Raw genomic sequence first — 16,153 nt, forward strand, 5'->3', positions numbered from 1 at the left:
ATTATTCAAGCCAGTCTTATGTAATTTATTGCAGCCATAAAATACAGTCAAAAAGAGTCAGGCTTGTTTTCATAAGAAAAGCTCAAGAGCAAGCAAATGTCGAAGTTAGACAAAAAGGAAGTTCCTGAAATGGCTGCAGAGCTGGGAGTTAGATATTTAACTGGCCAAGTTGGACTATAATTGAGCATTTTTCCAACCCTGTTCCATTTTCAAATAACTCCCTAAATACAGGAAGCTTACAGCTTCTGCCTGAGCAAAAGTGTCACAAATGAGCTCTGATTCCTGGCATCAGATGGTTCCTGATAACAGATGTAGTAGCCTTCCTGAAGCAGATCTTTCTGGGAGTAGCCCAATATTTTTCCATTGTTTATTCTCTGGCATTTGCAGAATGACCAGATCTAAGTTAAAAAATTATGTAGCCTCTCCACTTTTGCTTACACTTTGCTTACATTGTCTGTATCAGTGATGGGTTTCAATTTTTTTTACTACCTGTTCTGTTCTGTGGGTGTGGCATTGCTTGGTGGGCGTGGCTTGGTGGGCATGACAGGGGAAGGATACTGTAAAATCCCCATTTCCTCCCGATAAACTGGGATTTAGGAGGCAGAGAATAGATGGGGGTGGGGCCAGTCAGAATTTTTACTACCAGTTCTCCGAACTACTAAAAATTTCTGCTACCGGTTCTCCAGAATTGGTTAGAACCTGCTGAAACCACCTCTGGTCTGTATCCATTTCTTTTATTCTTTCTTCTCATCTGAGGAGGATTCCCCAGTCAAGGAAATGACATTCATGACCATTTCTATTTAAAAAAAATAATCCTATCAAAGGTTATAATTACAATAATAAAAACTAATACATGCTTTAAAAAATAGCCTATCATATTGGCAGGCAGACTTCTTTCTTCTTCCATTAACTATCTTTAAACACACTGTATATATAAAGGCAGACACTTCTAAAATTAACTTCTGGTCCATTTTCAAAAATATTTTCAATATGTCTACTGTTAAAATATTTTGCTTCACTCAGTAATTGTAAATCAAGCTTGAGTGTTCTTTTTTAATTATAATCTTTAGTTCCTTTAAAATCTGGGGCCTAATTTTTAGTGTCTTTATTATATTATGTTTTTTTTACAAAAATCAGAAGATAAGCATTTTCCTACGGGTGGGATTCTTTATTAATTAATTCCAAAATCTTATTTCAAATTTAACTGGAAGGTTAATGCATTTGTATCTTTCTACAATAAGAGTTTCAAGCACCCTTTTGCTGTTTATTTTTTTAAAAAACATTAAGTCCATTAAGTTTATTTTTTAAAAAAACATTAAGTAAATTTATATTTAAAGATTTTTTCAACTACAGATTGAAGGAAAAGCACCTAGTTTGATAAAATCTGTCTATCCGATGGTTCCTAATAGCCCCAAACAAGTTAGAACATTTCTGTGTTGTGATCAGTACTTTTAAGTTTGAAAGAAGCCTCCCCAAATCTCTTGATATGCAGCACTGTCAAGAGTACATCTTTATAATCACAGAGATCACATATTATGAAATTTGTTAAAATGGTATTGATGGGCTTTATGCTAAAATAAAGCCAGGTCATGAAAAGGCTCTGCGCATGCGCGTGAATGGCAGCTGTCTAGAGGAGCCCGAATCGGCGGTGGCGGCTTTTCCCTAAATGGTGACTCTGGGCTGACTCACCAGGTTCCTCTGGTCCCTCGGCGTCCTGTACGATCTTCTTGGCTGCCGCTGGAGAGGTTTCTGTATCCTCTCGGATATGCGACAGCTGAGAACGGGCCGAGGGACGGAGTGGTAGTCCGGAAGAGGGTGGCCATCTTTGGGGGTGTGAGGACGCGAGGGAGGCGAGGGAGGCCTGCTGTTTGCTGCGGGCTCCGGCCTCGACTTCGGCCCTGCCCCAGCGGCGATTCCGGCGATTCCGGCCAGGATCCAGCGGCGATTCCGGCGATTCCGGCCAGGATCCAGCGGCGTGAGATCATCGGCGGTCCTGGCCTGGCTTCAGCGGCTTCACGGCTTCGCGGCTTCGCGGCTTCGCGGCGTGGATTCGGCCTGGTTCCAGCTGACGTGAATCCCGGTCCGCTCTCTTCGCCTTTTTCGCCTGATTGGTAGGCCCGCCAGTTCCATCGGCGCTTGGTTGCGCCCGGCGAGGCCTTGTGGGCTGCGAAGCGCCTGTCCAGCGGCGTCCGGTATCTGGCAGCCCCATCGGTGATGGGCGTGGTGAGGCCGCGGTGGGAGAGGAGGCCGGAGCCGAGGCTGAGGTCTGTCCCCTCTTCTGGCATGCCACATCGTACTTTACATCATGTGTCATTTATTGACCCTTTGTGGCATGGCTTGTTTCCATCGTACCTTCCACCTCCCCCCCCCACACCGGACTTTTGGTCATCTAAACTGGGTGGTCATGCACGTTTATCCGCGGGTTTTGGATTGGACTGGACTGGATTGGACTAGATTGGACTGGTCTGTGAACTTTGACAGACCGATAGTCATTTCTACTTGATTAAGAACTATTGTAGAACTGTTTTCCATAGGTCCACTATGGAGACTGCCGGCCTGTCTGTTCCTGCTTTGACATCGTTATCTGGTTCCAGTTCCATCTGTCCTTCTTGCCAACTGGACATCCGCTGGAAGATCCACCGTTTTTACCATCTGGGATTTTACCATCTTAGCATCCTTCGCCGATTCGCACTTTTCTATGCGCTACACTGTACATGAACTTTTGCGCCTGCGAGGTGCCCCCGCCTCGCAGGAATGGCCCGCGTCGCTACCAAGGGCCGGCCTCAATGACGGGTCTTGGGACCCACAGAGGTGGCATGCGAAAAGAAAGAGCCTTTGGGGTTTTTTAGATAGGGCATTTTTAAGGGGTGGGAGGGTTAGGGCGGGTGATGGGGGTAGCCCGTCGGGAGGGAAACCAGTCCTAGCGCATGCTTGTGGCGATTATCTAATGGGTTCGGAGGTTATGGGGGGGGGAGTGCGTTCCTTCGTGTGAGGGTGAGTCCATCTGCACGGTAAGTGGGAGGGGCAGATATGGCGGAAGGGGGGGATCGTATTGGTCTAGGGGGTCACGCGTTCGATGCACGCAGGCGATCGCGTGCCCCGATCCCTCTAACTTCTCCCGTTCCCCGGATGGTCAAGACCCTCAGAGCCTGGGCCTTCGTCTGATGTTATGCAACGCACGGTCCGTGGCCAATAAGGCCCCCCTAATACATGATCTGATTCAGGGGGGTGCCGCGGATATTATAGGCGTTACGGAGACCTGGTTGGGCACTGAAGGGGGCGTGCCCCTGGTTGAGATGTGCCCACCGGGTTTCCGTGCATTCCATCAGCCGAGGGCCCAGGGTAGGGGTGGGGGGGTGGCGGTTGTTATTAAAGAGAGTCTAGAGCCGAGGGAGACCACTGTACCTCAGATTGCGGGGTGTGAATCCCTTTGTGAGGTGGGGTCATAGATGTCAGATGGGCTTGCTGGTCGCGTACCTGGCTCCTTGCTGCGTGACAGCCGCCCTGCCCGAGCTCCTGGAGGTGCTTGCCGGGTGGCAGTGGAGACCCCAGACTTTTAGTCATGGGGACTTTAACTGCCACCTGCCGGCTCGTCATCGACAGTAGCTCGGGAGTTCATGGCTTCCATGACGGCCCTGGACCTGACTCAAGTAGTGGATGGCCCCACTCACATCGGGGGAGGCACACTGGACCTGATTTTCATCTCTGGTCAGTGGTTGAAGGATCTGGACTTGAGAGATATAGTCACAGAACCTTTGTCATGGTCAGATCACTCTCTCCTTCGCCTGGACTTTCTGACCGCTACCCAACACCGCAGGGAGACGGAACCATTACGTTGGTACCGTCCCAGGCGCCTGATGGACCCAGAGAGGTTCCGGACGGAGCTTGGGCCATTTCCTGAGGGTCTGGCTCACGGCACGGCAGAGGAACTAGCCGCAGCCTGGGAACGGGCTGCGGCTGGGGCTTTAGACCGTGTCGTGCCTCTGCGGCCTCTGACCCGGCGCAGATCCCAACCGCCCTTGGTTCTCCGAGGAGCTGAGGGGGATGAAACGCCGGAGAAGACGCCTAGAGAGTTCCTGGAGGTCCAGCCGCTCAGAGGCTGATCGGACACTAGTTAGATCCTATACTAGGACCTACCTAGTGGCACGGAGGGAAGCGGGCCGTTGCTACGCCTCCTCCCTCTTTGCACCGGCAGATAACCGCCCAGCTGCCCTGTTTCGGGTGACCCGCCCCCTCCTTCACCAGGGGGAGCGGGATGACCCGTTGCAGGGACGTGCTGAGGAGTTTAACGGTTATCTATACGATAAAATCGCTCAGCTTCGGGATGGTCTGGACCAAAATTGTGGCGATTCGGACGGGCGTCTGAGGCGGTCTTGGTGATATTGTCTGGGATGAGTTTGACCCTGTGGCTCCGAGGACATGGACAGGTTGCTGGGTAGATTGAATGCCACCACGTGTTTACTGGACCCGTGCCCCTCCTGGCTGGTGCTGGCCACTCAGGAGGTGACACGAGGCTGGCTCAGGCGATTCTGGCGCTTCCTTGTTGGAGGGAGTCTTCCGCCGCCTTGAAAGAGGCGGTGGTGAGGCCCTCCTCAAGAAGCCTTCCTGACCCGCTGTTTTAGGTAATTATCGTCCGGTCTCCAACCTTCGCTTCGCGGCGAAGGTTGTAGAGAGTATGGTGGCATATCAGTTTCCCCTGCACCTGGAGGAAACTGTCTATCTAGACCCGTTCCAGTCCGGCTTCCGGCCCGGTTACAGCACTGAGACGGCTTTGGTCGCGTTGGTGGATGATCTCTGGAGGGCCAGGGATAGGGGTTGTTCCTCTGCCCTGGTCCTATTAGACCTCTCAGCGGCTTTTGATACCATCGACCATGGTATCCTGCTGCGCCGGTTGGAGGGATTGGGAGTGAGAGGCACCGTTTATCGGTGGTTCTCCTCCTATCTCCCCGACCGGCCGCAGACGGTGTTGACGGGGGGGCAGAGGTCGACCCCGCGGCGCCTCACTTGTGGGGTGCCGCAGGGGTCGATTCTCTCGCCCCTTCTGTTCAACATCTATATGAAGCCGCTGGGTGAGATCATCAGTGGCTTCGGTGTGAGGTACCAGCTGTACGCTGATGACACCCAGCTGTACTTTTCCACACCGGCCACCCCAATGAAGCTATCAAGTGCTGTCCCGGTGCTTGGAAGCCGACGGGTCTGGATGGGGAGAAACAGGCTCAAGCTCAATCCTCCAAGACGGAGTGGCTGTGGATGCCGGCATCCCGCACAGTCAGCTGAGTCCACGGCTGACTGTTGGGAGCAAGTCACTGGCCCCGATGGAGAGGGTGCGCAACTTGGGTGTTCTCCTGGATGAACGGCTGTCTTTTGAAGACCACTTGACGGCCGTCTCCAGGAGAGCTTTCCACCAGGTTCGCCTGGTGCGCCAGTTGCGCCCCTTTCTAGACCGGGATGCCTTGTGCACAGTCACTCACGCCCTCGTGACGTCTCGTCTGGATTACTGCAATGCTCTCTACATGGGGCTCCCCTTGAGGGGCATCCGGAGGCTTCAGTTAGTCCAGAATGCGGCTGCGCGGGTGATAGAGGGAGCCCCTCGTGGCTCCCGCGTGACACCTATCCTGCGCAGACTGCACTGGCTACCTGTGGCCTTCCGGGTGCGCTTCAAGGTTTTGGTGAACGTCTTTAAAGCGCTCCATGGCATAGGGCCGGGTTATCTACGGGACCGCCTACTGCTACCGAATACCTCTCACCGACCCATGCGCTCTCACAGAGAGGGACTCCTCAGGGTGCCGTCGGCGCGACAGTGTCGTCTGGCGACGCCCAGGGGAAGGGCCTTCTCTGTGGGGGCTCCCGCCCTCTGGAATGAACTCCCCCCAGGACTCCGTCAACTTCCGGACCTCCGAACCTTTCGTCGCGAGCTTAAAACTCACTTATTCATCTGCGCAGGACTGGGTTAGTTTTTTAATTAATGGGTTTTTAATGAGTTTTTATTATTTATTCTAAATTTTAATCTCGGCCAATTGAATAAGTTTTTTAATTGTATTTTAATTGTAATATTATTGTATTTTTATCTGGCTGTGAACCGCCCTGAGTCCTTCGGGAGAAGGGCGGTATAAAAATTTAAATAATAAATAAATAAATAAATAAAATAAATAAAAATAGTATTTTTAAAAATTTTGCCGGGTTTACCTCATTTCATAAGACAATGTCCTGCTGTGGAATTAAATTAAACCACTGACATAATTTGTAAAAATAGTGAAGGAGGATGTGGACATATACATTAAGAAATTATAACTGGTTGCAATGACATTCAAGAATGGACATTCCATATACATAATATATCTACCTTTTATGAACACTTTTAAAAATATGAGCTGCAAGATTTGTAGACACCACCTGGAAACAAAATAGCTACCACAGAAGAATAAGGAACTACAGTTGCCTGTTCAGATTCAAAGAATCAGGTGCTAACTGACCATATTGGGCTCTGATAGTAAATTGGGTTTCTTTTATTTTACCAGATATTTCAACTAATATTTCAAATAAAATAATTTTTAAAAAGAGGCACAGTGATTGAGCAAAAGACAACCATAGCATCCTCCTGATAAGAATTATAAACCACGCGGTTAGGATCAGAAATATTATAAGTCAAAATGCTGTGTTAACAGTTTATTTTTTTAAAAAACATTAAGTCCTTAAATTTATATTTAAAGATTTTTTCAACTACAGATTGAAGGAAAAGCACCTAGTTTGATAAAATCTGTCTATCCGATGGTTCCTAATAGCCCCAAACAAGTTAGAACATTTCTGTGTTGTGATCAGTACTTTTAAGTTTGAAAGAAGCCTCCCCAAATCTCTTGATATGCAGCACTGTCAAGAGTACATCTTTATAATCACAGAGATCACATATTATGAAATTTGTTAAAATGGTATTGATGGGCTTTATGCTAAAATAAAGCCAGGTCATGATACACACTTGAAAGTAAATCAGGAAGACTGTAATTGTGGAGTCTGTCTGGAAAGAACAAAGAATGCTTATCTACAGGAAATATGCATGTGTAAATCTTGTAACAATTCTGGGTATAGAAAGATGATAAAAGTAACAATAGTTAGACAACTTGCAGGCCTCAGCTAAAAATTAGGAATACAGATGGTCTGCAGCCAACTAAATGTGTGTTAGATAACTCCTGGGGCATTCATTAGCTAAGGTTTAGAAATAGGGACAGCTAGAAACCAATAGAACAAATTGTAGAGTTATTACTAAAATGTTTATTAGATGATATTTCTTACTATCCTGACTTCTCCTTTAGTGAAAATGTATAAAGCTTTCTTAATCCTTTGTTCTCAGTGCTTGGCATTTTGGCCAGGAGTCCTTTTCCTTGGAGTACTCCAATAAAAAGCAATCAGAAAACCTGCACCTCGTGTCTGGCGTCCATTATTGGCTTCGGCACCAGGCTCAGACCCGAATTGGGACAACAATCTCACTTCCAATTTTATTCCTAGATGAAAGATCCCCTTCAAGGTAAATGAGCTAATTTGGGAAGAATGTCAGTATAGGAATTTGACTTGTAAAATTCTCTGACGGTAAAGCCCTACCCTACAGACTTGCCTGACATTTGTAGTGTCAAGAAATTGAAAACTTTTTGACATTGAAAAATCTCCAGAGTAGGAACTTTGTTCATCTGGCAGGGCAAATAAGGACTGTCTGAAACCACACCTCTGAAGACTGAACAATTGTGAAGGAGTTTGATTGTCATAAAGGTCTGCATTCCAACGTAATTTTATGGTCAAAATCAGCCCGCTCTGTGAAACTTCCAAAGCACTTGATAGTTTTTAATACTGGAATGATTCAATTTGCACCTTGCATTCTTTTCATTTAAACTATGTATCATATGTTCTTTTTCCAAGAATTTTTGAATAAGTTACAAATAGCTCAAAGATGTTCTCCATGTCATATAAGAAAGTTAAAGAACTGTTTAGTTTTAGCACTGGATTTAATTTAGATGTCTTCAGACTATTTCTGCTATGATTGTTAGTAATCCAAAATGCTGAAAGGAATCAGATAGGAGTAGGAGTGGGGGATCAAGTATTTAAGGGATTCTCCTCCGAGGGCTGATTCCAGTTGGTATTGATGGGGAGACTTAGAAGATCCTGGTCCAGGTCTCTACTCTGCAGGATCCCTTGAGGCTCTATGTTCTTCCTGCTCCTGTTTAACATATATATGAAGCCATTAGACAAGATTATTTTTCTGCATCAGACTTGATAACATATTGAAGATACCTAGTTTTACATCTTTACCCTGAGTTGATCAAAAGATGCCGTTCATGGTATCTGGAAGCTGTGGGGTTAGGATGGGGAAGAATAAGCTTCATCTTAATTCTAGTAAAACTGAGTGGCTTTAGGACTTTTTGGATTCAAGGACTTTTCTTCTTTTAAGGTTGATAGTGTAGTTACTACAACAGATGTGCTATGTCAGACCCTCCTGAACTTGTAGCTCCTGTTTGATGAGCAAATGACAGTTGTGGTCAAGAAGACCTTTGCACAACCTGTATGCAATTATATCAATTTCTGGATTGATATTCTGTTCAAGGTTATTCATGTTTTGGCCACTTCTTCGGTGAACTAATACAACGTGCTGTAGATGAGGCTGCCCTCAAAAAATGCTTGGAAACAACAAATGGTGCACAATGCAGCAGCTCAAGTGGATATGGGCACATCTTGACTTGGTCATGTTATGCCACTAAAAGACACTGGCTTCTAGTGGGCTTCCAGGTGCAATTTAAAGTATTGATTGTCACATACCAAGCCTTTCATGACAGAAGGCTATATTATTTTTGGAACTACTTGTCTCGAATTAGCTCTACTAGGCTTCCCAGAATAGTCTCCAGTCTTGTTTATCAAACTAATCATCTGATAGGATCCAGGAAACATGCCTTTTCTGTTATGAAATCTGCAGAGCATTCAAGACCACTGAAGGCATGGACCAAGATGTTCAGCCAGCCTATATTTTATTTATTTTATTATTTATTTTATTATTTTATTTTATTGGCGCTAGGTTATAGGTCGCCAATCTGACTGACCTCTGTAGTCTTTTCTGTTGTTGATGTTTAATGTTTATTGATGTTTACCGCAGCTTTTAAAATCCTATGTTACCCACGTAGAACCTAGAACAAGTGAGAGTTGGGCAGCCATATAAATGGATACAATTTATATGGGCGGGATATAAATGTAAACAAACAAACAATGAATTGGTGTAGACTGGAGCCAATGAGAAGGAGGTGCAAAAAGATGTGAGCAAAGCCAAGAAGAGGAGAAAAGAAACCTCTCAGGGTATTTCTGCAAGACAATGAATGTTTACTTAGATTTGTGGTGTCAGAGGGTTTGCAGTCGCCAAACAAGCCTCTCGGAACTGGGGTTTCATTCATTCCTGCTGAGTTTAACAGCTATTGTTTTGTAAAGTCATTCATTGGTTTATGTACCTATATACATCTGGTTGCACACATGGTTCTTATTTTAATGGAAGAAGTAAGACAGAATGGAGTGCAGAGCAAAGAGGTCTTGTCTGTTTATAATTAGAAATTATGGTGAGCATCCATATAGAGCCACCTGCTGGTGAGAAAGTTAGCAGCTGGTTTAATGTTTGGATAAGAATTACCAAAAAAATCTATTGGCAGAATTTCCCTTAAAGGTTACTCTCTCAAATTTAGGAGTAGCCACTGAGTAAAAAAAATCAAGGCTAACTCCCCCAAACACATGTTTATGACATACTGCATACTTTTTTTTGACATAAAGCAGTAGTAAGTGAAATGTTTTTATATTCAAAAGTTTCCAGACATAAGCCCAATATCTTAAAATAGGATAAAACATGATATCTGTCAAAAATCTTGGGATTTTCTGTTACTTGGCAAAGAAACATTGATGGACTAATCACGAGCACAAACGTGCCTACCGTTCCTGTCCTATTGTTTCCTTTCATTATATCCAATAAATATAGTTATTACATACTTATGCTCATATATATGCTTACATATTATATAGTTATTTTCATGCTTATGCTTATATATACTGTTGTGACAAAAATAAATAAATAAACAAATAAAATAAATTCACTGTGAAGTAGTTTTCTAGGTTCATAACGGAATTTAATCAGCGAGTGGCATGTTGGCCTAGTGATGAAGGTGCTCCCCTCCCACTCAGAAGGTGGAGAATTCAATACTAGGTAAGTGACTAATATTTCCTAGGGTGCAAAGAAAAAAATATCTGCTGTGAACACGATATAGTGTCAGGAAGGGTATCCAGCCAGTAAATGCTCAACTCCATCCAAATACCCCAACTCTCTGAATTAAAGGACTACAGGGTCATAAAAAAGGAGCTTTAATGGAATTTAGTCATGTATTCATTCCTCATAGTTATAGACTTGTGAAAGGATCAATTTCATTTTCTTTTTTTAAAAAAAGGAAATACTATGCACCAAGACAAATTCCTTGTGTGTCCAATCACACTTGGTCAATAAAAAATTCTATTCTATTCTATTCTATTCTATTCTATTCTATTCTATTCTATTCAAAAAATAAACTTTCCAGCGCTCACCCTTTTAAAGGAAGGGAGGGAGGGAGGGAGGGAAGAAGGGGGGGAAGGAAGCGAGTGAATGAGTGAGTGAGTGAGGATATATCTAAGAAATAAATCAAGCAGAAAGGCTAATTCTCTTTGATGCCTGCAACTTTCAGACAAATGCTAATGCAACCTGTTGTAAAAGATTAGCCATATAATTATATAATTTCAAAGTCTGAAAGCCTGAAATTACAAGAGATTGTAAAAATCAGATGTCTGAGGTTAAAAGTACCTCAGAGATAAAAAGGTGGGTTACTCTGCAGTGCAATAATATATTTATCTTTTCCTACCTACAATTCTGCCACTGCAATTTATGAAACTATCAGAGTAAGTATCCTTTTCCCTGGATTGTAGATGTGTCTATTTTTATGCCCTCTACTCTTCACTGCTACTACACACATACCATTTGCAGTTTTAATCTTATGGAAGACTAATGTTCTGTCTGCTAGTGTCTCATAATGGGATCCATGTAAAACATAATGAAGCTATTCTAAACTTGTACAGTGAATAGGAGACATGGTATAATTCTGTCACTGAACCTCATTTGCTTGTGTATTCTGCTTCTTTGGTAAAAAATTTTCCTATTAATCTAGCACATATCTATTTTTAAAGTTGCCAGAGTAAAATGCTTAATATTAGAGAATATTTATCAGACTACTCTGGTGTCAAACTTTGCATCCTCCAACCTGAACAAAGATATTTTTATTTCCTACCCGTGGCAATTCATGGACATTTGCCACACTTCCTTCAATTTCTTTCTTCCATGCACTCATATTTCTCGTGCACTGGGATCGGGGTGAAATCCAGCAGGTTCTGACAGGTTCTGGAGAACCAGTAGCAGAAATTTTGAGTAGTTTGGAGAACTGGCAAATACTATCTTTGGCTGGCCTCAGAGTGTGGTGGGAATGGAGATTTTGCAATATCCTTCCCCTTGCACGCCCACCAAGCCACGCCCACAAAACCAATAGTAAAAAAAAAAAATGAGTTCCACCACTGACTGGGATTTTTAAAAAGCATCATCAAAGCAAGTCTTCACTGCGTTCAAAATTTTACAGAGGAACTTCTGCCTCCCCTGTATTCCTGAACTATAACTTCCAGCTCACCAGGGTTCCTGTTTACTGTAGCAAAGAAAAAGTAACTTTCTGATTTTGATATTGTGTAACTTTAATCATGTCCTCTGATTATGCTTGTGGATTATATTTAATTCATCATGGGTTCCCCCAAAGCAATAGAACTTATATCAGTGATCTAAGTACTGCACAATACGAACAGCCTTATTTTTCCTAATATCTGCCATATGTTATGCCTGTACTTTAACATATTGCAAATTACAAATATCAGTTCATTTTCCAACCTGTATTAAGCAACAGATGAGAATTGTGACTTAAGAGTCCTTTCTATATATGTTGGATAATGAACAACAAAGGCAATTTGCTATTTGGCTATAAGACTGATTTCTCATATATTTATTTTCACTAAAAACTGGCAAGCAGAAAAAAATCTTCAAACAATAAAAAAATCCTTGAGCAGAAAACATGATATTGGATGTGAAAAGTATTGCAATCAATAAGTCAGCTTTTTATATAATCACTCAATTAACCTGGGGATATGTTAGCTCTTTAAAATGATTGGAGCAAAAACTCTGTAAACTGCAAAAGGAAAATACTTCCTTGCTCAGATAAGTGAGGAACCCAATTAAAATGCTTAGGATCCATCTTTTTCTAAAAAGAGTCACCTTAATTTCTTGTATTTGGACTTTTAAAACAGAAGATATAATCTCTCTGTCAAGAAGGAATGACAGTTAGTCCACTGAATCAAAAGCATTTTCTCGTCTATTTATTTGACTTTAAGGTTACCAGTAAAATGAAATGAAATTGAATGAAATAATCTTTTTTTTTTAATAGGAAAGGAGAACAATTCAAAAGCATTACAATTTGAAATAGATGAACAACATTCGTGTCATTTTTGAACATCCCGCGTTGGAAATCGTTAGCTTTGCATGCAGGACCTCACCCAGGAGTGTACATTATCTATTATCTGTTGTTCAGATTAAATAAATCTACTTTCAGGAGGTACAGTAATACTCCTTGCTAAGTCACATTACTCAAATTAGACTTTGTGGAGGCAAGATACTTCATCTCAGGAAAGCCTCAAGGCCAGTCTGAACATAAGTTAGGCCAGCAGTTTCTCATTTATTGGGGGAACATTAACCATCTTGACTGAGTAATCACACTAGTCTGCTAATTTTAATGTCAGAGAATATTGCTTGAATTGATAAGGCAATCTATAAAGTTCAAATCAGAGATAATGAGACAAGCGAGCTGTTTCCAAGGCTCTTCAAAGTTGCAGTAAGGGAATGAGTACTGCTTGTTTTAATTCAAACTCCAAAGTGTAGTGTGTGTCACTATCAGATCAAAGTGACAGTTACTTTGATAAGGTTTGTTGTCTTTTGACCTCCAGATATACTTTCACAGCTGAGATTCTTCGGGGTCATTCTAACAAGTCATGAGCTGTCAATAAAACCAATTTATTACAGACCTGAAAAAGAGACAAACAGTACAAAATTTAGATTGGATGCTTAAGCAAACCACTAGGCATACCAAAAGCACATCAAACAGCACAAATTTGGTATAATCAAGGAAATATAAAAGGTGCATTTTTCTTTGTGGTTGCACAATCCAGCAATTGGAATTCATTACATATCTCTATTCAATTTCTAATTAAGAATTTGATTATTTTGGTCAGCTTCACAATCAGATAAGAAAATCATCAGTATTTCATTAATCCTCAATTTAATCCTTTGCCAATGTTCTCATATTGTAATATGGAGTCTATAGAGAAAGATTTCTTTATTGTCAATTATGAATTGTCAGTTAAGAACCAGAAAATGTATAACTGTCATCTTCTTCATCATCATCATCATCAATCATCAGTATTACTATAGGTAAATTTGGAATCATTGCATGCTGAAGCCTTCCTGAATTTTGTGACGAATTCTTCTGCCCTGTTCTTCTCTTAGATGGAGAATAACAATAAACAACAAACAAGGATACTTGACAGTATAATCTGAAAATAATATGTTGCTTTAGAAGTTTATCTTCCAGAAGAAAGCTGATTGGGTCAAATTATTTCCTTATGTAAAATAAATATTAAATATAATTAAAATTCTGCCTTAGGCACAAAACCATCTGAGTTGCTTTAGACCAGCGGGGGTTGAATGGGGGTCGAATGACGATTTGCCAGGGGTCGCCTAAGACCATCGGAAATATGGGAAGTATACTTGCGAATCGAAGAATCACGCTCCAATGGTTGACTCTACAAGCCAGCTGCAGGCTTTTCAAATCGCTAGCCGAATTCGGCTTCAGGTGCGATGAATTAAAAAAGAGAGAAATCTTTGCTCTGATGTCTCCCTCTCAAGCCAGCTGCAATCACTCCCAATCGCTAGCTTAATCTGGCTTCAGGCGCGATAAACTTAATAGGGGAGGAGTCTCCGCTTTAATGCCTCCGTCCTCAAGGCAATCGCAAGCAGTTCAGATCGCTAGCCAATACGGCTTCAGGTGCGATAAATTCAAAATGAAAATAATTTTATGGTTGGGGTCGCCACATCATGGGGAATTGTATTAAAGGGGTCACCACATCGTGGGGAATTGTATTAAAGGGGTCGCAGCACTATAAAGGTTGAGAACCACTGCTTTAGACCTATCCCTTTCTCGTATTCCTAGGAAGGAGATAATAGCAAACCACTTCTGAAATTTTGCCAAGAAACTGCAGGAACTTGTTCAGGCAGACACCAGGAGTCAACACTAATATGAACACACATACACGCACACATACGTGTGCACACACGCACACACACACACACACACACACAAAATGACATCATTCAACTTTGGAGATAATAAATTTTAATCTATATTAAACTGAGTATCCATAAACTGTTAATAACTTCCTGAAATTAAATCCTTAAGATAATTATCTTGAAAATGTACTAAATTCTACAAATACATTTTGGGATCTTGCAACATAACTGTGGTGGCATAGTAGTTGGAATGCAGTATTGCAGGCTAATTCTGCAATTCGATTATTCAGATCAAGGCTGACTTAGCCTTCCATCTTTCTGAGATTGGTAAAATAAGGACCCAGATTGTTGGGGGCAATACACCGACACTGTGAACTGCTTAGAGAGAGCTATAAGCATTGTTAAGCAATATATAAGTCTAACTTTTATTGCTAACATTAAGTATGGCCTGGAAAAGGGATGTTTGGTACAGCAATTAAGTAGACCTCATCTTATCATTTAATGACAAACCAAGTTATGACTTGGAAAAAGTGATTTATGATTTGCCACAATTCAGATACTTTGCAAACAGCTCACATTTATGTCAGTTGTAGCATTTTACAGTTATGTGATTGCGATTTGTGACCTTCCTAGCCAGCTTGCAATTGGCCAGCAAAGTCAATTGGAGAAGCTGGATTCGCTTAACAACCATATGATTCACTTAACAACTGCAGTAAAAATGGTAATAAAACTTGAGTCTGGTCACATGATAACTTGCTTTACAATTGCATCAATTTATGATGGAAATTCCAGTCTAAATTGTGGTTGTATATTGAGGACTATCTATAAATGAACAAGATGACCAATTATTTTGATGGAAGGTAATTCCAAACCAATTATGATATATGTTCTATACTGCATGTATGATGTACTAGTAGAGAGAGACTGGGAACTTCTGCTGAATTTCCTTAGACTTTTTACAGTTAACTATTATAGAATTCTAGAACATTTATTTTGCTTAATAAATGTTTCTATAAGAGATTGTCAAGTTTTAAATTCATAATGTGGAGGGCTAATGAGTATAGGCTGAAGTAGGAAAAGCAGGAAATGATTGACATTTTAAATTATTATAATATACCCAAGAGTACTATATTTAATTTTATCCATTTGCCTAGAACTGATTTTACATTTTTCATAAGTGGATGATCATTTCTCAGCACTCATTCTCCAAGCAATTTTCCTACTAGTATCCCAATATATTTGAGAGAAAAAAATTGAATTGCCTTCCTGAAAGCTTCAGAACAATATACAATGTACGACTAGTATATAAATGTGGTGGAATCACAGATGGTTTGCAAAGATAAAAGCAATAGAGAGGGACAGAGAATGGGATTCATTCTTCGGCTCAGTCTTTGTTAACAGCAATGGCTCACGCCCAACATTCCCTAGTTGTACCAATAATGACTACAATGATCTAACACAAATAGATTTCACAGAAGATAAAGTTGAAAAGGCCCTTCGCAAACTGAAACCATCTCTATCTATTGGACCTTAAGGCCTACGTGCACACTTCTTAAAAAAGCTTTCCACTGTTACAGCAGAAACCCTAAGCATAATCTTTGAAAAATCTTTCAGGACCAGCTCCCTACACAACCTATGGTTACTAGCCATGGTCATACTATCTTCAAAAAGGGAGACCCCAGCCTAGTTAAAAATTACAAACCAATCTCATTATGCTGCGTCACCTGCAAAGTAATGAAATCAATC

This window comes from Ahaetulla prasina, chromosome 1, assembly GCF_028640845.1.
Source record: "Ahaetulla prasina isolate Xishuangbanna chromosome 1, ASM2864084v1, whole genome shotgun sequence".
Lineage (NCBI taxonomy): Eukaryota > Metazoa > Chordata > Lepidosauria > Squamata > Colubridae > Ahaetulla > Ahaetulla prasina.